Below are 26,503 nucleotides of genomic sequence, written 5' to 3' on the forward strand. Positions count from 1 at the left end.
TGAGACAGGCGGGAGACCAGCGATCTGCTGGTAACTAACGTACACATCGGGTATCCAAGGGACGTGCGTCCCTTAGATACCCGATGTATACGTTAGTTACCAGCGCGCTGATGCAGGGAGGTGGTAACTAACGTACACATCGGGTATCTAAGGAACGCACGTCCCTTGGATACCCGATGTGTACGTTAGTTACCTGCTCCCTGCATCAGCGCGCTGGTAACTAACGAACACAGCAACGCCGCATGCTCGGCGTCGCTGTGCTGATCGCTGGTGAAGCTGTCTGTGTGACAGCTCACCAGTGATCACATAGCGACTCACCAGCGATTCTGACATGTTGATATCGTTGTCGGGATCGCTGGTGAGTCGCTATGTGTGACTCCAGCTTAAAGCAGATGCAACAGGAAACCAACAAACTCCTGATGCAGGATTTAAAACAAGTTAAAACAGCAGCAGCAACAGTTTGAACAGCAAATGGCTCTGTTAACAGAAGCTGTTCATGTAAAGGGAACCCGCACCACCCCCAAACCAAGGTGACAATACCCAGCTGAGGAGATGGCATTGCAGAAAATGACTCCGGGTGACAATGCTGAGGCAGTCTTGATTATATCTTAAGAGGATGGTGGACAGAGAGACACTGCCATTGGAGCAGTGGGCGAAGGTTGTTGCACTGTATTTTACTTGGGAACCACAGAAGACATATTATGACAAGGAGGGCGGCAAGCTGATGACGGAGATTCTGGTATGCTTGAGCATAACAGTCTGTCAAGGTGCAGAGGATGCACCTCTTGTGCTACCAAAGGGACAAACCTCCTCGTTCCAGATGTTTGACCTGTTACACCTAGTCCAGAAATTGCTGCAGTCTGAGAACTACTTTTTAGCATAAATGGTGGAAAGAGTGGTAGTAAACAGATTTATATACTCAATACCTAAATTTGTATAAATAGGTTGCCTAGGGAGATCCCCAGAACACAGATGACTTAGTGAGCCCTGTGGAAGGATACTTTTCTGCAGAGAACTCCCTGAACAGTCAAAGGAGCATCAAGTTCAGCTTTAACTCCTTAACGACCAAGCCATTTTATAGGTTAAGGACCAGGCCTAAATTTTGAAATCAGACCACTGTCACTTTATGTGCTTATAACTCTGGAACGCTTCAACGGATCCTGCGGATTCTGAGAGTGTTTTTTCGTGACATATTGTACTTCATGTTAGTGGTAAAATTCCTTCGATATGACTTGCGTTTAGCAATTTTCAAACTTTTAATTTTTATGCCCTTAAATCAGAGAGATATGTCACAAAAAATAGTCACTAAATAACATTTCCCACATGTCCACTTTACATCAGCACAGTTTTGGAACCAAATTTTTTTTTTGTTAGGAAGTTATAAGGGTTAAAAGTTGACCAGCGATTTCTCATTTTTGCAACAAAATTTACAAAACCATTTTTTTAGGGACCACCTTACATTGGAAGTCACTTTGAGGGGTCAATATGACATAAAATGCCCAAAAGTGACACCATTCTAAAAACTGCACCCCTCAAGGTGTTCAAAACCACATTCAATAAGTTTATTAACCCTTTAGGTACTTCACAAGAATTGAAGCAATGTGGAAGGAAAAAAATGAACATTTTACTTTTTTCCCCCAAAATTCTTCTTCAGACACAATTTTTTTTATTTTATCAAGGGTATCAGGAGAAAATAAACCACAATATTTGTTGTGCAATTTCTCCTGAGTACACCGATACCCCATGTGTGGAGGAAGACCAATCTTTAGGCACACGGCAGTGGTCAGAAGGGAAGGAGCATCATTTGAGATTTTGAATGTCAAATTGGCTGGAAACGAGATTGGACGCGTTTGGAGAGCCGCTGATGTACCTAAACAGTGGAAAACCCCCATAAGTGACCCCATTTTGGAAACTAGACCCCCCAAGGAATTTATCTAGATGTGTGTTGAGCACTTTGATCCCCCAAGTGCTTCACAGAAGGTTATAACGCAGAGCCGTAATATTAAAAAATCATATTTTTTCCTCAAAAATTATCTTTTCATCCCCAATTTTTATTATCCCAAGGGTAAAAGGACCCCAAAAGTTGTTGTGCAATTTGTCCTGAGTACGTTGATACCCCATATGTGGGGTGGATCCACTGTTTGGGCACATGGCAGAGCTCGGAAGGGAAGGAGCGCCGATATGGAATGCAGACTTTGATGGAATGGTCTGTGGGCGTCATGTTGCGTTTGCAGAGCCCTTGATGTGCCTAAACAGTAGAAACCCCCCACAAGTGACCCCATTTGGGAAACTAGACCCCGAAAGGAACTTATCTAGATGTGTGGTGAGCACTTTGAACCCCCCAGTGCTTCACAGAAGTTTATAACGTAGAGCTGTGAAAATAAAAAAAATCATATTTTTTTCAACAAAAATGATTTTTATTGAGCTATAATTTTTCCATATTCCGTCCAACAGTCATGTGTGGGCTTGATTTTTGCAGGACGAGTTGACGTTTTTATTGATACCACTTTCAGGTACATAACATTTTTTGATCGCTTTCTATTCCGATTTTTGTGGAGGCAGAATGAACAAAAACCAGCAATTCAGGAACTTTTTTTTTCTCCGTTCCGCGTGTGGTAAAATTAGTATGGCAGCTTTATTCTTTGGGTCACTACCATCACAGCGATACCTCATTTATATTTTTTTTTTATGTTTTGGCGTTTTTTACACAATATAAACTTTTATAGAAAAAATAATTATTTTTGCATCGCTTTATTCTGTGAGCTATAACTTTTTTATTTTTTCGCTGATGGTGCTGTATGGTGGCTTGTTTTTTGCGGGACAAGATGACGTTTTTAGCGGTACCATGTTTATTTTTATCCGTCTTTTTGTTCGCGTGTTATTGCACATTTTAATTATTTTTATTTTTTTTTATTTTTTTTTTTTACATATATTTTTCAAAAAATGGTTTTTTTTTACTTTGTCACATCATAAGACTTCCACTTTCGGTATATTACATTGCAATGCTCCAGCATTGTAATGTAATATGCCTATGCTGAGAGCTGCTGAGATGGTCTCTTCAGCTCTCCGTAGCTGTATGACCCGGAGGTGTCATGACAACATCCGGGTCATCATAGCACAGGTCAGGCCCCGCGATTACATCGAGGGAACCCCGACCTGAGGCAGAGGGAGCCCTCTACCCTCTGCCTCCCCCCTGAGTGCTGCTATTGCGCTCGATCGCAGCAGAGAGGGGGTTAACAGCGGGGGCGGCGGGGGCGCCGCTCACAGCTGTCAGTGCAGGACGCTCAGCCACTGCAGCACTGAGCTCCTGGCACTGATCATCGGGCAGGAGATGCTGACATTTTAGCCTCTCCTGACCGATCGCTGCTGTGTTTGGTCAGTCATATTGGCTGACCAATCACAGCACCTGGGGTGCAGGGACCGACTGTAAGTGTCCCTGCACCCCTTGCCGTGCCTGTCAGCTGTCATAGACAGCTGTCGGCACTGAACTGTCACTGCTGTCCAGGTGACAGCGGACACAGGCGGCAGGACTGGCAGGACAGGATCCCAGGAGCACGGGGTGAACTGGACTGACACAGGCGGCAGCACTGGTGGGACAGGAACACGGACTGGAAACACAGGCCGGAGGACACAGACAAGACGGGAGCTTGGGCTGGAGACACGGGCAGGCGGAAGCTAGGAGAGACACAAGGAGGAGAATGTAAATCAGACTGGCAGAGATGGGGGACAGGGTAGGCAGCGGAGCAGGCAGGAAGCACAGGGATACGAGGGGCCAGAATCACGAGTGAGACACTTGTGACGGTCATGCACCGTCAGAAGGAAGAGGTGGCCTGATAAGGGAATGTGCGGTGGGACTTCCGGGTAAGAGTCCTCCAGAGCATAGAGTGGACCGGGAGGAGCAGCAGGCCTCACAGAGAGCGGTGTGCGCATGCGCGGTAAAGCCTGCTGTGCGCACGCGCCCGACAGGAAGCCGACGCTGAGGCTGGAGCAAATGATGGGGCCCAACTAACTAGATAGGAAAGGACAGAAAAGATGCTGCAATCACGCAAAAAACCCTGCCAAAAATAGTGTCCAACATGTCTGATAGAAAAGGCCCTGAAGTCACTAGACTTCAAAATCACTATATCAGCACTCAGGTATATCCTGAAGACAGCGCAAAGAGATCAACTGATCAGAGACAAAAATGGAGTTCAGCCCGTCCCAACCAGGGCAGGCTGAACACAAACACTAAGTAAACAGACAAAATCTCATGGAAAAATAGCAGAGCAAAAACTTAGCTTTTAGTAGACAGGAACTAAACTGGATGCCAGAGCTCAGAGCAGAAAGGATCACCAGCATCACTGCAGGGCATCGGCTGCCTTATATCCACTCAGAAATTCCGGATGTCCAATCACACTCCACCTGTTCAGATGACAGGTTCTTCCCATCCAGATCAATTTCACTACCTCCTTTCACCAGCAGAGGGAGTTCATCAGACATCAGAGGTGAAGGAGAAAATGAACTCATAACAGAAAAGACTGTTTTATTTTCTGTTGGAAATTTATGGACTCACTAAACATTCCTGTTTCCATAGAAAAACTGCGTGCCTGTGATGACTGCTAAAGAGCTGATTCCCCACACCACATACAACATCATGTAATCAGCAGCACATCAGGGGTGTACACCGACTATGTGCCATTGAAAACAATGATTTTTGTTCCGGCATAAACAATGCAATCACCCAATGAATGAGCAGCTATTTGCTTGTTCATTGGGCGATTGCTGACATTTTTACGCCTATGAACGTTCGTCTGTGCTGCCCGTTTTTATACATGAGAATGCTACATAAGCACACAGTATGTGATACGCACAACGCATGATACACACACACAGGTATACACATAAAGTATGATACACACACTGCATGATACGCACACACAGCCCAGGTCTGCTCTATAGCAACAAGACAGTCATGACTTGTCAACTCAAAGATTTACAAGCAGTGTGCACATAGCATGGAAAGTTACAATTTACTTGGCAGCAGTCATGTCAGACCATTTCCCATGGTAGCTGCATTATTAACTCATTCATTTTTCTTTATAGGAGTTTTTTGAAGGGGTCCAAAAGATAAATAATCAATAGTTTATTCTCAAATTTACAGGTAAGTCAACCTAAAAGTAAATCACTATGAAAATGCATTTAGAAATGTAAAACATTAATAGATAATGTGCCGTATCTCTCAGTAAACATGCTAATGACACTGTGCCCGAAATGTAACAAATGGAAAATTAATTTCGGCAATGTCAACAGATTGTTATTTACACACTTGGTCCCGTATCTCAAAGGTCACTTCTTGTATCCCGACAATCACAGGAATCCACCTACCTCTGATAAATGACGATCTCTTCTGTAATACAGTTACAAAGCATCAAGAGCTTGACCGGGCCTATATAAACACAATATAAAGCGGGAGGAAAATAATAGAAATCCACCACAAGATCAGCACGCGAGGGGTTAGGAAGATTAAGGCACTGTATAAAATTAAATCCTGTTTATTTTTTTCCGAAACAAAGTCTTCTTCTAGACCAGTGCAACCCTCGTTTTGCTATATTAGGGCAAACAGAGGAATCACCAAAGGCATTCCACATTTATTACTAAACTGTATTTCTTAAAGAAAGTAAATACACACTTTTATACTTTTTAAAATGTTGTTATACTGAAAAATGTGAATTGTAATCCCTTCATACTTAGGTATTAAGAAGGGAAGGTGGTAATATAATCTCTTTGTAGCAGCCAATGAAAAATACGTCCAACAGATGATTTTTTTGCTAAACACATTCCACAAATTCCTTAGTGTGCTTGTTGTGTAAGTGTTATGTATGGAAGGATTCATGTGCCAGCACTGCTCCTTATAGACCTCATAAACCGCAATATAAAACACATTTGTTTAACCCCTTCACCCTCAAGCCTGTTTTCACTTTCCTGACTAGGACAAATTTTATAATTGCCTTTAAACCAGATAGTTAAATCACACAAAATAGTTAATAAATAACATTTACTACATGTCTACTTTACATCAGCATCATTTTTTTAAACTATTTTTTTTTTGGGTTAGGAAGTTAGAAGGGTTAAAAGTTGATCAGTGATTTCTCATTTTTCCAATAAAATTTACAAAACCAATTTTTATTATGGTCCACATCACATTTGAAGTGACTCTGACAGAAAATAACAAAAATTGACAAGATTATAAAAACTTCACCCCTCAAAATGCTAAAAAAAAAAAAAAAAACACATTCAAGAAGTTTATTAACCGTTCAGGTGCTTGACGGGAATTAAAGCAATGTGGATGAAAAAAAAAGTAAAATGTTACTTTTTCACAAGGGTAACAGAAGAACGTAGACAATACAGTTTCTTGTGCAATTTTTCGTGAGGACGCTGATGCCTAATATGTGGAGGAAAACTACTGTTGGGGCGCATGGCAGGACTCGAAAGGGAAGGAGCCCTATATGACTTTTGGAATGAAAAATTGGATAGAATAAATAGCGGATGCCATGTCGTCTTTGCAGATCCCTTGATGCGCCTAAACAGTAGAAACCCCCCACAAGTGACCCCATTTTGAAAAGTACACCCCTCAAAGAATTTATGTAGATGTGTGCTGAGCATTTTGAACCCGCAGATGTTTCACATAAGTTTATAACGTAAAGCCATGAAAATAAAAAAAATCACATTTTTCCCACAAAAATGTTGCTTCAGCCCTAATTTTTTTATTTTCAAAATGGTCACAGGAGACCATATATTTTGTTGTGAAATTCCTCCTAAGTACACCAATACTCCATATGTGGTGGAAAACTACTGTGAGGATCCCCAAGGGTGAACCCACTGGACGGCGGCAACGAACCACCCCTGGGCGAGCGGACCAGGTGGACCACCCCCTATACAGGGAGCGTTAGGGGCAGGCCCAAGGGGAACTATTACCGCAGCAGCTGGTACCCAGGGTGGACGCAGGTGGCACGACAGGTGACTGCGGACACAGGCGGCAGGACTGGCAGGACAGGATCCCAGGAACACGGGGCGAACTGGACTGACACAGGCAGCAGCACTGGTGGGACAGGAACCCAGGAACACGGACTGGAAACGCAGGCCGGAGGACACAGACAAGACGGGAGCTTGGGCTGGAGACACGGGCAGGCGGAAGCTAGGAGAGACACAAGGAGGAGAACGTAAATCAGACTGGCAGAGATGGGGACAGAGTAGGCAGCGGAGCAGGCAGGAAGCGCAGGAATACGAGGGGCCAGAATCACGAGTGAGACACTTGTGACGATCAGGCACTGCCAGGAGGAAGAGGTGGCCTGATAAGGGAATGTGCGGTGGGACTTCCGGGTCAGAGTCCTCCAGAGCAGAGTGGACCACAAGGAGCGGCAGGCCTCACAGAGAGCAGTGTGCGCATGCGCGGTAAGGCCCGACAGGAAGCCAACGCTGAGGCTGGAGCTAGAGAGAGAATGGGGACGCGCCGGGACACCGAGGACCGGTGAGTATGTCGGGGCACAGGGGGGGTGGCGGTGCACGCGGTGGCGTGACAGGCAGTGGCGTGACAACTACTGTTGGGTGAATGGCAGGGCTCAGAAGGGAAGGTGCATCATTTGACTTTTGGAGCACAAAATTGTCTGAAATAGATAGTGGTCACCGTGCTGTGTTTGCAGAGCCCTGATGTGCTTGAACAGATGTGACCTCATTTTGGAAACTACACCCTGAAAGAATTTATCTAAATGTGTGGTGAGCACTTTCAACCGGCAAGTGCTTCACAAAATTTTATAATGTTGAGCTGTGAAAATAAAAAATGTTGCTTTAGACCCAAATTTTTAATTTTGACAAAGGTAATGTGAAGAATATTGGAGACATAATTTAATGTCAATCATTTGTATCATGTTTGGCATGGGATTATAAAAACCCCTTCCTGTGTGCAGCTGTAACAGGACACCTGGCTCAGCAGATGGCCCAGCCTTCTCAGCTTGGATCCAACAGGGCCTACAGGAAGGCTCCATGTGGATACTATGTTGTAGGGATTCTGGACTTTCGTTTGTGCCTGTTCGCCCTTATCCAAGACGGTGGCTTGTTTCTCGCCTTGTCATGGAACTTCCTGTCTGTTCTGATTATTTAAGTCTGGGCCGTGTGTTCCTCTTTGCAAGAGTATTTTGTTGCTGTTGGCTCCTGAGTTCCTGCCTGTCTCCTGGTGGACTCCCTGTTGCTGCTTGTTACTCGGTGCTCAGCCTCTCCATGTTATGCTGCCTACAGTCCTCTGTGCATTTCCCTGATGCTGTCTGTGCTTAACTACTGTCTGGACTTCTAGTGTGGAACTATTCGCCTCTGAATCTGCTGTGGCCTGTAAAGAATCCTGACATCACCATCTCCTCTAGGCCTGTGTTTGTTGGGCTGCAGTGCTGGACTTGTGCGGGACTTTTAGACCTGTTAATGCCACTCCCGTATAATGCTGGTCTTCTACGTTTAAGTGCTGTGTGCATTTCCACCCGTATGATTGCTGTACTTCTACACTTTAGTGCTGTGTGCATGCTCATTCATAATATAGCTGGACTTCCTTATTAAACACGGTGTGCTTACTCTCATACTTACTGCTGGACTCCCACGTTTAGTGCCTTGTGTACACCTGAGTCATATTACTGTTGGACTGGTTCATATTAACGATTAACGGTCGCACCCCGCTCTTCAGTTACACTGGACATTTCCATATTGTGCTGTGCATTCGTTACTGTTGCAGGAAGTGCCCTATTAGTTTTGCTTTACTTGCATCATTCTATATTGTGCTTTGTTTTCATTACTATTGCAGGAAGTGCTCTGTTAGTTTTGTTTCACTTGTTAATATACTCATTTGCATCAACTTTGGTCTCAGTTTTGTATTATCCCACACAATTAGATTCTGTAGTACCCATATAATTGTTACACATATGGTCTAACTGCTTTGCGCAGTCAGCTATGATTTCATAAAGAGAATATGGACTTATCGTATGCCCTAGCCACACATCGGTTACATTTTCGAGATCTCTGGAATGGGCAGAACGCCTTCTAGGGTCTTGATCCATTCTAGCATCCCATGGTGAGGAGACACATAGAATGGCATGTAGGAGCTAGATAGCAAAGCTGTGTTTGATTTACAAGTGTAACGGGCGTCCCGCTGGATCCAATGAAGCCAGAACCACCGCTCTATGTCCATTTTATGATCTTTCATAAGTTTTGAGAGATGTAGCTCTTAACCTCCGGGGAATAAGTACTCTCCTGGGAGCGGAAAAGGTGTGAGCATCTATGGGGATAAAGGCTTGTGTAAGACAATGTGCTCTCTGTCATGCTTGCTGTTCACTCTGAAAGTGGGGGGCCATGTCGAGTAACGTGCTGTGAAGTAACTAGGAATCAGCTGGCAGTCCATGCCCCCTGCATCCCAGCACATATGGTCATAAATCAAACCAGTAAATGACTTGATTTATTTGCTTATATCTTTTGTACTTCACCTGTATTTGCATATCTCTCCATTGTATATGTATAACATTGTGCATATAGTGTATTGTCTAGTGTGCCCTTAAGGGTATTAAATATATAAATTAACCTTGGGCTGCCCTTTTGTCTCAGTCCACGAATCTACATGTCCATATTCTTGGCTTGACTTTCCATGCTACTGGGGCTGGTTTCTGGCCTGATATAATCCCACCAACAGACCGGGATTATATCTGACGAGGAACTGGTGGACGTCGTATTGGGATGACTAAGCACTGTTTCACTGTTGCTAGTAAAAGGGGCCTATCAGCCTGTCAGGGTTGTGAGTAAGTGTGATGCTATCAGTGACTGCGTGGGCCACAGCCTCTCATTACACTAGCCTTCCTCATCTCGTGTGAACAATGAGTGACCTTACATGTTCCCAGGTGGTGCTGAATGTCACGTTGGAGAGCGTTCCACGTGATCCCTTGGAAGTATAAGAGACATCCGTCAGGGTGGCGAGGTGTGGGTTCATCACTGTTACATGAGGAAATGGACAATACAACTTGTGCAATTTCCCCAGAGTAAGCCAATACCCTATATGTGGTGAAAAACTACTTTGGGAACACGTCATGGCTCAGAATGGAAGAAATGCCATATTGGCTGGAATAGATTGCGGATGCCATGTAACATTTTAAGAGCCCCTTAAAAAAGCAGAAACCCCTACAAGTGAGCCCATTTTGAAAACTATACCTCTCGAGGATCGAGGAATTCATCTGAAGGAGTAGGGACCATTTTTAATCCTCAGGCGATTCACAAAATTGTGTTACATTGGGATGAGTAAATTAAATAACTTTTTTTCACTAACATGTTGGTTTGGCCTCAAGTTTTTAACGTTCAAAAGAAGAAATTTTCAAAAGAAGAATACGTGTGGCAAAATGTACTGTTCATTTTCTCCGGAGTATGCAAATAACTCAGGTGGTTGAAAACTACTTTTGAGTAGTTTTGAGTAGTACTTTGCACAGTGCAAAGCTCATAAGGGATGGAGTGTCATATTATACTGCAGATTTTGTGGTCATGGTTTATGGGTGCCATGTCACAATGGCAGAACCCTTGTGGTGCCAGAACAACAGAACCTCCCCATTCTACAAACTAAACCTCTCAATTACTTAATCTAGGGGTGCAGTGATCATATTCACACCACAGTTGTGTCACAGAATTTTTTACCATTGTGCGGTGAATAAAAAATAATTAAATTTTTACCACAAAAATGTTGTTTTAGCCCCAGATTTTACATTTCTACACTTGAAAATGGGTAAAAATTGCACCAAAATGTGTCATACAATTTCTGCTGAACGTCGCAATACCACATATGTTGCTGTCCAGTACTGCTAAACCACATGGCGAGACTCGCGAAGGAAAGAGCTATTTGACTCTTGGAGAACAAATTTTGGTAGAAAGGTTTGCAGACTCCATATACAGAACCTCTAAGTCAGGGGTCCCCAACCTGTAGCTCGGGAGCCACATGTGGCTCACGGTCCTATGAATTGTGTCTCGCGACTGTCTGCCAGCTTGGTGCATTAGGTTCAGGTCTAGCAAACAAGTATGAAGAGCACATCTCAAAATGGTGAATTTTGTGAGTAGCCCTGCACAGAAGTACAGATGTGGATGCACATTTACTAGTCTTAGGGATTTAGAGATGTTTTAGGTATGGTACGCTGGAGGATGGTACTACCTGTTAGAGGAGGTGCTCAAAGCTTGATGTGTCTGTTTGTTGGGAGTCCTTGATGGGAGAATACTAAATTGGGGTTTTGTGGGAACCCCAGGATCTCAGTGTACTGCTTTGGAGCGATTTCTGTTGAAAAGCTTTGGTTATCATTACACCTGTACTGGGGGCTTTGGTTGACACTACTTTGAAGGGGGTGGGAGCTGGATGTGGCTCGCAACCCTCTCTCAGTGCTGAATGTGGCTTGCAACCCTCTCTCTAAGCTGAATGTGACTCTCAAGGTCAGAAAGGTTGGGGACCACTGCTCTAAGTGCTAGTGCCCATACATTATAGTGCCCAGTATGTTGTTCCCAGCTAGTGCTTCTGGAGATGCGCACTGGCAAATTAAGTAGGCTCTCATCCCAAATGCCAAACATGTAAATGTCAGTTAAGCGCACTGTGGGGCTCAGAAAGGAGGGGTAGCATTTAAATTTAGGAGTGAAAAATTTACTTAATTTTTTTATGGGGATGAGGAGCCAATTTGCTTTTCCAGAGCCTTTGTATTACAAATTACATGGAAACTCCCTATATTTCCGTTAACGGATGACAGACTGAGTGGGGACTTGCTTTTTTTTGTGGAATGAGTTGAAGCTTTTATTGGGAACATTTTACATAAAATTTTGGATGATCTTTTTCCTGTGCTCTACGCTGAGAACTTACTTTGAGATTTTCATCTAAATCTTCGAGTGACATGATTCAGATGAAAGCACCAAGGAATCCATTCACTATAATGAGGCAGCAGAGTTACTTTGGACTCCATCTGGCCTCTGTTCAGCGGTATCCTTCTGTTCAGAAGTGCATTAAACTGTGGTTGACAGCGGTTTTATGCACACTTACAAATGGACACCATAGGATAATAAGCCAGACAGTGTCCACGGTGTCTCCAGTTGCCTCATTATAGGGAAGCTTCCATAGGGAGTTCATTCTGAATCACATATTTCAGAGATTTATACGGAAACCCTACTGTAATTGTTCAGTGTAGAGTGCAGGATAAATGTGCGCCGAGCCTTACTGCGATCTTTGAGAAGCAGAATAAACAAGTCTACAGCAGGTTTGATGAGGAGTGATTAGACGAGGGGCATGGCCGAGCTTCAGATCGCACTGGCTGCTTAGTTCAGGAGCTCCAGCAGAGGTCGGCTTTATCTCGGCACAACAAGTTGAAGAATCAAACAATAAGACTAAAAGAGCGGGAGTGGCTATTTTTATAAGAGACTCAATAACCTATAAATTGTATAATACTACTAGTGATCTGGAGGGGCATTTTATTTACCTTGATTTTTCTTTAAATAACACTAAATACACTATTGTTTCTCTATATGCCCCAAATATGCACCAGTTCTCAATTATCAGACGAACACTTAAGAGGGTTCAGGTGTACTCCAAAATGTTTAAAATTGTCTGTGGAGATTTCAACGTCCCCATGTCTGCCATGTTAGAGTGCTCAAACAGATGTACCTCTAGGGGGGAGATGAGTTCTCTTGTTTCAGAATATAACTTAAATGATATCTGGAGAAATCTTCACAGCTCTGAGAAAGATTACTCCCACTTCTCCTCTAGATTTGATTCCTATAGCAGGATAGACTATATTCTTGTGGATGATAGGTTGTGCACTTGATGCAAAGATAGGTGCCATCTCGTGGTCTGACCATGCTACTGTCTCGCTCACCATATCTGATAGTGATTCCTCGTTCAAAACTAATAGGTGGAGTTTAAATGATTTTTTGCTACCCAACAAATAAAACATTGAGTTAATAGAGGCCAAATTGAAAGACTTCTTTGACGTAAATGATAATTAATAACTCCACCTCAGATGAAGCGGTATGGTCAGCCCACAAGGCATATATGAGAGGTATTTTTATTAAAATGGCAGGAGTAGAAAAGAAAAGGAGAGAGACGGCAGTGTCAGACCTACTAACGCAAATTAACAATCTGGAACAAATCAACAAGAAAAACCCCACCCCACAGTTGTTCCAAAAAATAACAGAACATAGAATGAGGCTGCGTGCTCTACTTTTTATTCCAGTACGAAAAAGCTCTTAAAAAGTCCAAAACAAAATATTATGCAATGGGAGATAGAGCAGGAAAGATTCTAGCTAGGAAAATCAAAAAAGGGACATAGGAAATAGGATTGCATAGATGAATAAACCTGATGGGACAAAAGTTCTAAATCCGATCGACATCGCTAAAGAATTTAGGCGATTTTACTATTCACTATACAACCTAAAAGAGGATCCCCATACAGTTCAGCCTAATCCAAGTGACCTTAATACTCCCCTATCTATCAATGAAATAGAACAAATAATCCGTTCTACTAAAATGTCCTCTGGTCCGGGCCAGGACGGATTTTCTAAAACCTATTATCATTGTTTCAGCAAAACTTTAGCTCCTTACCTCCTAAAAACTTTTAATTTTAGGAAATGTAGTTCTTCAATAAGCCATGAAAACCTGGAGGCAGTAATCACAACCATCCCTAAACCTTAATGAACTGTGATCCAAAAATATTCTCTAAAATCCTGGCAGCCAGAATAATGTCAGTTCTTCCCTCTTTGATAGTGCCTGACCAGGTTGGGTTTGTCCCTGGGAGACAGGCCAAGGACGGCACTAGAAGAGTAATAGATTTGTTGGAGATAATGGAGACTAGTAAACTCCCCAGTGTACTGCTGTCTCTTGTTGCTGAGAAGGCTTTTGACAGAGTGCATTGGGGTTATATGGGAGAGGTTCTTGATAAGTTTGGATTTGTGGGAGATATTAAAAAGGCTATATTGGCCCTATATTCTAATCCGAATGCGGTGGTGAGTGCGTCTGGCTTCACCTCAAACCGGTTTGTGATATCTAATGGCACCCAGCAGGGCTGCACTCTTTCGCCCGTTATCTTTGCTTTGCTACTGGAGCTGCTGGCAGAGGCTCGTAGAACTAATCCAAATATACAAGGAGTACGTATGGGAGATATGGACCATGTGGTGGTATTATATGCAGATGATGTGGTATTATCTCTCACCGGTGTGGTGACATTCATCCACTCAATGCCGACTTTTATTCCCCATTGACTTGCATTGGGGTCGGGTTTTGGACGAAACTCCGACTTTTTTTTGCCCTAGTCGGACCAGTTTCATCTGAAACAAATTTTGTTTCATCTGAAACAAATTTTGTTTCATGAAACCCGATCCGACCAAAGTCGCTCAACTCTACCCAGCAGCCTTTCCTTTTGTGTGATCCGTCTTTCCCTCCCTTCTCCTATAATATCCAATTTGGAATTAGTTTATACTAGTGGTGATAATTCAGACATGACTGCTATATTGATATAACTGTGTTAACAAGTTTTTTCTGTTGTTACACAATTTTTTTAATAAAAAAATTTATTGTTAAAAAAAAGGAGTGATTAGACGACTGTATTCTTCAGGTCGGTGAGATTACAGCGATATCACATTTATAGCATTTTTATTTCTGGTTGCTGTCACACACTAAAAAAAGTTTTTGAATAGCTATATTTTGAGAGCTATAATTATCCATACTTCTGCCGACAATCATGTGAGGGATCGTTTTTTACGGGAAAAGTTGGTGTTTATAGTGGTACCATTTTTGGGCTCATGACATTTTTTGATCACTTTCTATTTCTATTTTTGTGAGGTGGAATGAACAAAAACCAGCAATTCTAGAAATGTTTTTTTTTTTTAATGCCATTCACCATGTGGTAAAATTGATAAGGCAGCATTATTCTTCGGGTCAGTACGATTACAGTGATGCCACATTTATATAATTTTTTTAAGTTTTGGCGCTTTTACACAATAAAAATTATTTTTACATTGCTTTATTCTGAGAGCTAAAGCTTTTTTCTCTCTATCCTGATGAGAATCTGTACAGTGGCTTGTTTTTTGCGGGATAAGATGAAGTTTTCGGCAATACCATTTTAATTTACATTTTACTTTTTGATCTCATTTAATTCCACTATTTTTTGAGCAGTATGATGAAAAAGCATAGTTTTTTTTTTTTACAGTGCTCACTGAAGGGGTTAACTAATGTGACAGTTTTATACAGTAGATCGAGTTGTTCCAGACGCAGTGATACCAAATATGTGTACCTTTTTGTTTATTTTTGCTTTTACATAAACATATTGAACAAACGTATTTATTGGTAGAATTTTTTTTGTTTTGTTTTTATTTAGTGATTTTTTTTATTGTTTTTAAATTCTGATTTTTCTCTTGATATCATTTAGACATGAGCCAATCAGGTCCCAATGCTGTCTCCGATGCAGAGCTAGCGTTCTGCACCAGAATCCCAGCACTTGGAGGTGTGTGGCAGTATCGAGCACTTCAAGACGGCCGACCGCAATCAAACGTCTGTGCTGCACAAAACCCAGCAGCGCCGACATTTATTTACTGACGGAGGTTGGAAAGCGGTAAAATTTCTGACAGACCGCAGTAGATAAGGCATTCCTTTTTTGCTAAATAAGGCTATGTTCACTCGTTGCATTTTTGCTGTGTTTTTTTCTGCAGGCAAAACCTGCTCTCTTGGCAATAAATAAACTGCTTACAAAAAGCAGGTTTTGCTGTGTTTTTATTGTCTTTTGTACATGCTTATAAAGTTTAGTGCCCCCCCTCCAAAAAAAAGCATGATGCAACTTCCTGAGGTTTTTGCTCAGACATCGCAGGAAAACCCAATACCTGTGTTTTTGCTGTGTGCTTGCTCTTAATCATTGCTTTCTATGGGTGAAAAAACGCTGAAAAAAGTGACGTGCTGCAGTTTTCAAATACGCAGCAGTTTTCCAATTCAGTCAGGAAAACAAGATGTGTGTGCATGAAATTTCTGAAATCTCATAGCTTTTGTCGGTACTGTAAAACGCAGGCTAAAATTTGCATTAAAAAAATTCAACAAAAATGCAATGTGTGAACATAGCCTAAAGGTACTTAGAAAAATGTTTAATATTTAAATGTGTATTATTTATTTTATTGTATTTCTTGGAGAACCCCTTTAACCACTCTTAAAATAATAAAATGAGCTTTTGTGGCACCCCTGAGGGTTCAGTCGCCACAAAGGTACTGCACCTCCTCCTGAGGTGCAGTACCCCACTCCTCAGGTAAGATGGGGACACCTGACCAGACTCCTACACCCAGCACGGAAACCTTAGAACAGCAGGACACCCTCTATGACCCCTGCTTGGTTCATGAAGGGTGCTGTGAGGTCGGTGGAGCTTAGTTTGCACTAGAAAGGAGGAAAACTGACAGGAAGTGGAGAGCAGTTCCCCAGAGGGGGAAGCAGAGAGAGGACGTTTATGCAGTAGCCTCCTGTGAGCTGGAGCTGATGGGTAAAGAGAGGAACAGAAGGATCAGTTCTTCAGAAGGAAAGATATTAAAGGACGGAACTTGTGGAGGAGAGCTGGGGACTAGGGCTTGAGCAGAGCCCTCCTTCCCTAAGTTTAAGCACCAAAGACCGGTATCCGAGGCTGTGTGAATGCCAATGGTTCTACAACAGAAACTGGAGGAATAGAAGTTGTGACCACTTTATTCCCACCTCAGACTCGACGACACAGTAGCAACGTGTGTGAGCCGGGACATGATTGTAAGGAGTCCCTGAAGAAGGCTACAGCTACCTGTCATGTGAGTGGAGTTCTAAGTCACAGCAAGAAACAGGAACTTGAGTGTAATTCATAACTGCAAGCACTTCAGATTAGCGCTAGTAAGGAGACATTCAGGAAAGGCACATACGGAAGGGAGTGCTGTAAGGGTGTGCTCCATCTGCCTGGGAGTTGGCTGAGCCCCTCACCTGGAGGACACGGCACTGAAGCGGGCACCTGTGTATGCCAGAAACGTGAGTAAAGCTTTGGAACTACATTCAGCTGTGTCTCTGCCTTCTTCCTGTGTCACCGTTCAGCACTGCTACATCTCTGTGCCTTAACACTACACCATCTACCTCAACATCTATTCTCAACTGCCCTGGGACTACAGCTCTGCCTGTGGAGAGCTAAAACACCTCTGCTGCATCCCACCATCTGTCCCAGAGGATCTGCACTGCAGTGCTGGTCACCTCTGACCAGATACCACAGGTGGCATCACGATCTTATCTACACATAAACTTTATTTCCACTTATTTTACATGGACACCCAGGGCCACGGACCGGGTCACTGCCACCGCGACACATCCTTTTACCGAGTAAGAACCCCACTTGCCCAGGGGGTGATCCACTTTGACCACCCATCTGTGCTCCAGTGATGCCTCTGTGATGCTGCCTTTTATTTACAGGCTGCAGCGGTTATGTCACAAATACAGTCATGGCCAAAAGTTTTGAGAATGACACAAATATTATATTTTCACATGATCTGCTGCCCTCTGGTTTTTATGTGTGTTTGTCAGATGTTTTTATCACATACAGAAATATAATTGCAATCATATTATGAGTAACAAAAGGTTATATTGACAGTTAGAATGAGTTAATGCAGCAAGTCAATATTTGCAGTGTTGACCCTTCTTCTTCAGGACCTCAGCAATTCTCCCTGGCATGCTCTCAATCAACTTCTGGATGAAATCCTGACTGATAGCAGTCCATTCTTGCAAAATCAATGCTTTTATTTTGTCTGAATTTGAAGGTTTTTGTTTGTCCACCCGTCTCTTGATGATTGACCAGAAGTTCTCAATGGGATTAAGATCTGGGGAGTTTCCAGGCCATGGTCCCAAAATCTCTATGTTTTGTTCCCTGAGCCATTTAGTTATCACCTTTGCTTTATGGCAAGGTGCTCCATCATGTTGAAAAAGGCATTGTTGATCGCCAAACTGCTCTTGGACGGTTGGGAGAAGTTGCTCTTGGAGGACATTCTGGTACCATTCTTTATTCATGGCTGTGTTTTTAGGCAAGACTGAGAGAGAGCCCATTCCCTTGGCTGAGAAGCAACCCCACACATGAATGGATTCAGGATGCTTGACAGTTGGCATGAGACAAGACTGGTGGTAGCGCTCACCTGGTCTTCTCCGACTAAGCCGTTTTCCAGATGTCCCAAACAATCGAAAAGGGGATTCATCAGAGAAAATGACTTTACCCCAGTCCTCAGCAGTCCACTCCCTGTACCTCTTGCAGAATATCAGTCTGTCCATGATGTTTTTTCTGGAGAGAAGTGGCTTCTTTGCTGCCCTCCTTGAGACCAGGCCTTGCTCCAAGAGTCTCCGCCTCACAGTGCGTGCAGATGCACTCACACCTGCCTGCTGCCATTCCTGAGCAAGCTCTGCACTGCTGGTAGCCTGATCTCGCAGCTGAAACACTTTTAAGAGACGGTCCTGGCGCTTGCTGGTCTTTCTTGGGCGCCCTGGAGCCTTTTTGGCAACAAGAGAACCTCTTTCCTTGACGTTCTTGATGATGCGATAGATTGTTGACTGAGGTGTAATCTTTCTAGCTGCGATACTCTTCCCTGTTAGGCCATTTTTGTGCAGTGCAATGATGACTGCACGTGTTTCTTTAGAGATAACCATGGTTAACAGAAGAGAAACAATGATGCCAAGCAACAGCCTCCTTTTAAAGTGTCCAGTGGTGTCATTCTTACTTAATCATGACAGATTGATCTCCAGGCCTGTCCTCATCAACACCCACACCTGTGTTAATGGAGCAATCACTGAAACGATGTTAGCTGGTCCTTTTAAGGCAGGGCTGCAATGATGTTGAAATGTGTTTCTAGGCAAATATTGACTTTGCAAGTAATTGCTGTTAAGCTGATCACTCTTTATAACATTCTGGAGTATATGCAAATTGCCATTAGAAAAAATGAAGCAGTAGACTTTGTAAAAATTAATATTTGTGTCATTCTCAAAACTTTTGGCCATGACTGTATATTGCGCAGGAATAAATCCCACTTTAGAGCAAATAGAGAGGAAGACTCATGGCATTGTGGAAACCCACTCCCCACCCACATCTCTCCTTGTTTCTCCATCACAATGTGTTTAGGTGTACATTTGTCGCCTCCCTGCCTCCTTTTGAGGGGTGCTGTTGCTACCTTCTAGATTATTCTTTCAGTTGATCAGCTGACCAGGCAGATTTTGGTAATAGTTTTCCAACTAGTAAGCCAATCAAAGAAGGAAATAATCCCAACGTTTAGAGTGTGGAAATGGTGGTTTGTATTTTCATCTACATGAAATCCTTTACATTATTGTTGTGGGTGAATCCACCGCCGACCACAACTGATTTTTTTGATCAGGGAGTGGCATAACTAGTGTCTTCTAGGAGTTAGAGAAAAATGTGGACTGGCCTCCCCCACACACTACAAAACTAGTATGTTGCTCAGTTGCGTGGACCCCAGAAGTGTTGCAAGAGTCTATGTGTCCCCTGTAAAACAATAATACAAATATGATATATAACTATCTAATTAATAGCAGCTACAAGATCGTTTTCTAAGTACCATATATACTCATGTATAAGCTGAGTTTTTCAGAACATTTTTTTGTGCTGAAACCCCCCCCCACCTTGACTTATACATGAGTCAGTTGTCCCAGATGGCCGGAGGGGGAGCGGGAACGGTGGAACAGCGGGTCACGGAGGCAGGAGCCGGCGGCTGTAACTGTGTTCGCTGCTAAAGAGAATTTAATATTTATTTCTCTTATATAGTATGCACAGTGACACCCGCAGCCGCCGGCTTCCAGAAGACATGCTACTCACCCTCCTGCCTGCCCTGCATCTCGTTCGTTCCGGCACCAGCTGCTCTTCCTGTGCCGAGCGATCACATGGCCCCGCTCATTAATGTAATGAATATGCATGCCTCTCCACTCCTATAGGTGTGGAAGGAATATTCATTACCTTAATGATTGGGACCATGTGATCGCTCGGTACAGGAAGAGCAGCTGGAAGCCGGAACCAACGAGATGCAGGGCGCACAGGAAGGTGAGTAGGATTTTTTTTTTAATAGGAAGCATGCATACCAGGACAGCGACAGGGGGAGCCAGGCATACCAGGACAGCGATGGGGGGAGCCACGCATACCAGGACAGCGACGGGGGAGCCATGCATAGCAGGACAGGACGGGGGAGCCACGCATACTAGAACATGGATGGGGGAGTCATGCATACCAGGACAGCGAAGGGGGGAAGCCACGCATACCAGGACAGCGACGGGGGAGCCACGCATACCAGGAGAGCGACGGGGGAGCCATGCATACAACAACAGGGAGGGGGGAGCCACGCATACCAGAAAAGGGATGAGGGGACAATGCATGCCCAGCCTATACTCGAGTCAATAAGTTGATCCAGTTTTTCATGGCAAAATTAGGTGCCTCAGCTTATACTCGGGTCGGCTTATTCTCAAGTATATATGATAATCCTTCTAAATAATCATAGTCATGACGTTAAATACTATAATATTTCTGAACAAAACCCATTATAAGAAAGCCACTATACCAATAATACCACTATACAGGGAGAAATAAAGCTGCCACACCATGACCACATACTACAACTACATAGAGTCCATGCTGTTACTAAACAAAGCCCGCTGTAGCAAAAGTAATACACTAATACTACATACAGGGGTCGCCACACCAAGACCACATATATCAGAACATACACATTTAATAAAAATCAACAAAGTATCAACCCCATTCATTGACCACAGACTCTAATTTTTCTACTTCCTGAAGAGAAAATTGAAATGGCATTAAAGGCTTTTTTTTTGCGGGACGAGTTGTTGCACTTTTGAATGACCTCATTTATTTTTATTATGGGATGTAATGGAAAGTGGGAAATAAATTCTAAGGACGGGGTCACACTGCATTATGACAGTCCGTTAGACGGACTGCGTTACAGTCCGTTAACGCTGCCATTAACCCCCATTATCGGGCGCATGGCGACGCATTCCATAAAGCAGCATATGCTCGCAACGTGCCGTCATTCAGTGACGGAGTCTCAGATGCGATCGCGTTATGCTATATAGCGTTAACGCAGCCCGTAAACGCTATGCGCTGAACGGGCTGCCTAACGCAGTATGAACCTGGCCTAAGGCTAAGTTCCCAAAAGCGTGTAAAAAAAAAAAACATTTTTAATCTAGAAAAAAAAAACAGACAATTTTTCATCTAAGGCTAGTTTCACACTAGCGTTTTTGAGCGCAGCGACGGCCTGCGCACGGCCGCCGCTAAGCCCCGCCCCCGGCCACGCCTCTGCCGGTAGCTCCGCCTACCGGCGCATGACGCTGCATGCGCCCTGCGTCCCCTATCTTTATCACTGGGGGCGCAGGCCGTGCGCAGTATGCGTTTGGCGGCGCATGCGCCTTTTTGACGGTGCGCCGGCGCAACCAAACTGCAGCAGGTTGCGTTTGGCGCAGGTCGGCGCACCGTCAAAAAGGCGCATGTGCTGCCAAACGCATACTGCGCACAGCCTGCGCCCCAGTGATAAAGATAGGGGACGCAGGGCGCATGCAGCGTCATGCGCCGGTAGGCGGAGCTACCGGCGGAGGCGCCGCCGGGGGCGGGGCTTAGCGGTGGCCGTGCGCAGGCCGTCGCTGCGCTCAAAAACGCTAGTGTGAAACTAGCCTTAAATGTCATCCATATGCAGGAATAAAACATTGCCTGTGTTAATAATGGCAATGTAGTGTATGTGTAGAAATCAGATGCTATACGGTTGATCCATTTGGGATCCGATTTTTCCTATGCAGCCATAGAATTGAATAGGTAAGTTTCAACCAAAATATGAAAGAGACTGGTGCATGCTGCAATTTTTTTGAAACGGACATTTGGTCCGTGTGAAAAAACAAAGGTCTTCTGATGTCAATTTTTTTTCTCGACAGACAGCACTCAGACTGAAAATAGGTTCATTTGAACGTAGCCTTGGGGGTATAATTATCTGTGAGACCCGATACCAAAGTGAGGGCCAAACCATGTGTTCTCTGGTTGGTTAATATCAGTACAGTAGTACTCTTGCTCGAGAGCCTGAATTGTTCAGGTGTTTTGCTGCCCTTTGTTGCATTTTTGCCATTACTGCTTCTCACCTTTATAGATTGTAATTATATACACTACTCAAAAAAAATAAAGGGAACACTAAAGTACCACATCCTAGATATCACTGAATGAAATATTCCAGTTGCAAATCTTTATATATTACATAGGGGAATGCATTGAGAAGAATAAAGCATAAAAATGATCAATGCAAATAAAAATTATTAACCCATGGAGGTCTGGATTTGGAATGATACTGAAAATCAAAGTGCAAAATCAAATTACAGGCTGATTCAAGTTCAGTGGAAATGCCTCAAGACAAGGAAATGATGCTCAGTAGTGTGTGTGGACTCCACTTGCCTGTAGGATCTCACTACAACGCATGGCCATGGTCCTGATGAGGTGGCGATTGTTCTTCTGAGGAATCAACTCCCAGACCTGGCTTAAAGTATCAGTCAACTCCTGGACAGTTTGTGGTGCAACGTGGGATTGGTACATGGAGCGAGACATGATGTCCCAGATGTGCTCGATTGGATTTGTGGTGCCCCTGAGGCTCAGTCGCCACAGAGGTAGAGGTACTGCACCTCCTGCTGAGGTGTGGTATCCCACCATCCAGGTAAGGTGGAGACTCCTGACCACACTCCAACACCTGCACCCCACACCACAAAGTAGTGTAGCAAAGCACCTTCGGCGGCTCCCGGCTTGGAGTATAGCAAAGCACCCATTGGTGGCTCCCTGCTTGGAACACGAAACGTGCTGGGAGGTGGGTGGAGTTAGTTTACATTACAAGGAGCAGGAAGAGTTGAGTTTTAGAGGTCAGTTGGTTAGAGAGCTGGAGAGTAGATCCCCGGAGAGAGGGATGGATGGAAGTGCTGCCGCAGATCCCAGTGACCTGGGTCTGCTGGCACGGGAGAGGAAGCGAGAGAGCAACGTAGCCTGAAAGCCTGATTCTCCATAGAAGGAAAGATTAGTATGAAACGTGAGGAGTAAAAGGGAACAGAGGACGTGGGTTAGGAGAGAACCCTTCCTAGAAATTCTAAGCGCAAGGCCGGGGCCCGGTCCCCGAGGTTGTATGGATACTAATGGTCCTGCAGCAGACACCGGAGGAATAGAAGTAGTGACCACTTTATTCCCACACAAGACTTGGGGGCAAAACAGCAACTGGATAGTGAGCCGGGACTTAGTAGCAAGGAGTCCCCGAAGCAGGCTACAGCTGTCTGCCGAACAAGTAGAGTTCATAAGAACATCGGATAGAAAGAACTCCAGTGCAACTCAGTACTAGGAGTACTTCACTTAAAGGCACTATAAGAGGAGACGTTCAGAAAGACACATGTTGGCGGAGTGTTGGAAAGGAGTATTCCATCTGGCCTGGAGGTTGACTGAGTCCCTGACAGTCCCTGACTGTGAGTAAAGCTTTGGAACTACATGCCCAGGTGTCCTCCACTTATTCCTGCGCCAACCTGTCCAGCACTGCTGCATCCTCTGCGCCTGACACTACACTATCTACGTGTCACTTCACCTACACTGCCCTGGGACTACAGCCCTGCCTGTGGAGGGCTATAACATCATTGCTTCATCACACCATCTGTCCCAGAGGATCTGTCTGCAGCGTCGGCTTACATCTCCATTGCCAAACACCACAGGTGGCGTCACGAATCACTTATAAACTTTCACTACCACAAGCACACTGAAACAACCCCCCTTTTATAATGGGCGCCCAGGGCCACGGGCCGGGTCACCGCTGCCGTGACATCTCCCATTGAAGCTCATCAGGCCCAGTACCGAGTACCCCACAGCCCTGGGTGTGAGGGCATCCCAGATTCAGGCCTGATAAACTTGCAGGCCAGTCCATAGCTTCATTCATGCAGGAACTGCTGACACTCTTCAGCAACAGGAGGCCTAGAATTGTCATGCAGTCATGCATCAGAAGGAACCCAGGGCCCACTGCACCTGCATATGGTCTCACAATGGATCTGAGTATCTCTTCCCAGTACCTAATGGCAGTCAGCGTACCTCTGGCAAGCACATTGAAGGCAGTGCGGCCCTCCAAAGAAATGCCTACCCCCACCATTACTGACCCACTGCCATACCAGTCATGCTGGAGGATTTTGCAGGCAGCAAATCGCTCTCCACGGCGTCTCCAGACTCTGTCACGTCTGTCACATGTGCTCGGTGTGAACCTGCTCTCATACGTAAAGAGCACAGGGCGCCAATGACGAATTTGCCAATCCTGGTGTTCTGTGGCAAATGCCAATTGTCCTGCACGGTGTTGGGCTGTAAGCGCAACACTCACTTGTGGAAATCGGGCCCTCATACCACCCTCATGGAGTCTGTTTCAGATAGTTTGAGCAGACACATTGATGCTAGTGGTCTGCTGGAGGTAATTTGGCAGGGCTCTGGCACTGCTCCTCATGTTCCTCCTGGCAAAGGAGGTGGTAGTGGTCCTGCTGCTAGGTTGTTGGCCTCCTACGACTCCATCCACGTCTCCTGGTGTACTGGCCAATTTAAGGGGTTGCATGGACTGATGTGCGCCCCTATCCCTTTAATTACGTCCTGGTTAAATGTGATCTATTATTACTGTATGCATATCGTCGTCTAGTACTGTGTATGTTATATTGTATGTGACAAGTGCATATATGTATAGTATTCTAGCTGCTGCTGCACAATGTATGTGTGTTTATTTCAAATAAAGGATTTTTTTAATGGGTGTCTGTGTTTTATTTACTATTTGAACATATGGAGTTAGCAATGGGGTTGACTAATTGACGCATCTTCATTACTAACACCCCAACTAATACCCCACCGCTACAGGGCAGTGGGAAGAGTAAAGGCCCCGTCACACATAGCAACTCACCAGCGATCCCGACAACTATATCAACTTGTCAGGATCGCTGGTGAGCTCTCAAACAGACAGCTTCACCAGCGATCAGCACCAGCGACGCTGATCGCCCGGCGTCACTGTGTACGTTAGTTACCAGCGCACTGATGCAGTGAGCTGGTAACTAAGGTACACATCGGGTTTCTAAGCAGCGCGCATCACTTAGAAACCCGATGTGTACCTTGGTTACCAGCTCCCTGCATCAGCGCGCTGGTAACTAAGGTACATATCGGGTTTCTAAGCACCGCACGGTGCTTAGAAACCCTGCGTTTACCCTAGTTACCAGCGCGCTGATCGATGGTCTCCCGCCTGTCACACACAGCGATGCGTGCTGGCCAGCGGGAGACCAGCGATCCTTAAAAATGTCCTGGCTATTCCAGGACGATCAGCGATACCCGGCAGGGGGGCCGGTCGCTGGTCATTGTCACACACAGCGATCTCGCTGGTGAAATCGCTGTTGCATCACAAAAATTGTGACTCAGCAGCGATCTCGCTAGCGAGATCGCTATGTGTGACTGGGGCTTAAGGCTATGTGCCAAACTGGCACATCTTACAGATGCGCCTTTTCTGGGGCGGCTGAGCGCTGGTGTTTGTAGCCGGGGGGGCGCTATCCATGGCCCCCTAGGCTATAGATATCAGCTCTCAGCTGTCTGCATAGCTATGGCTGGCTATAAATTATAGGGGGACCCCCAAGCCATTTTTTTTCCATGAAATATTCATTTATTAATTAAAATACATGTCAATAATTTTGCACACACTATACTAACTGTATTTGTCACTGACATGTGTATATATATATATTCGATATATAATATATATATATATATAATCTGTGTATATATATATATATATTATAGATTATATGAAAATATATATATATATATATATATATATATACTGCTCAAAAAATAAGGGGAACACTAAAACAACAGAATATAACTCCAAGTAAATCAAACTTCTGTTAAATCAAGCTGTCCACTTAGGAAGCAACACTGATTGACAATCAATTTCACATGCTGTTGTGCAAATGGAATAGACAACAGATGGAAATTATTGGCAATTATCAAGACACACTCAATAAAGGAGTGGTTCTGCAGGGGGGACCACATCTCAGGACCAATGCTTTCTGGCTGATGTTTTAGTCACTTTTGAATGTTTGTTGTGCTTTCACATTCGTGGTAGCATGAGACGGACTATACAACCCACACAAGTGGCTCAGGTAGTGCAGCTCATCCAGGATGGCACATCAATGCGAGCTGTGGCAAGAAGGTTTGCTGTGTCTGTCAGCGTAGTGTCCAGAGGCTGGAGGTGCTACCAGAAGACAGGCCAATACACCAGGAGATGTGGAGAGGGCCATAGGAGGGCAACAACCCAGCAGCAGGACCGCTACCTCAGCCTTTGTGCAAGGAGGAACAGGAAGAGCACTGCCAGAGCCCTACAAAATGATCTCCAGCAGGCCACAAAAGTGCATGTGTCTGCACAAATGGTTAGAAACCGACTTCATGAG

Source organism: Dendrobates tinctorius, unplaced genomic scaffold (assembly GCF_039654945.1).
Source record: "Dendrobates tinctorius isolate UK_male_01 unplaced genomic scaffold, ASM3965494v1 ptg000011l, whole genome shotgun sequence".
NCBI lineage: Eukaryota > Metazoa > Chordata > Amphibia > Anura > Dendrobatidae > Dendrobates > Dendrobates tinctorius.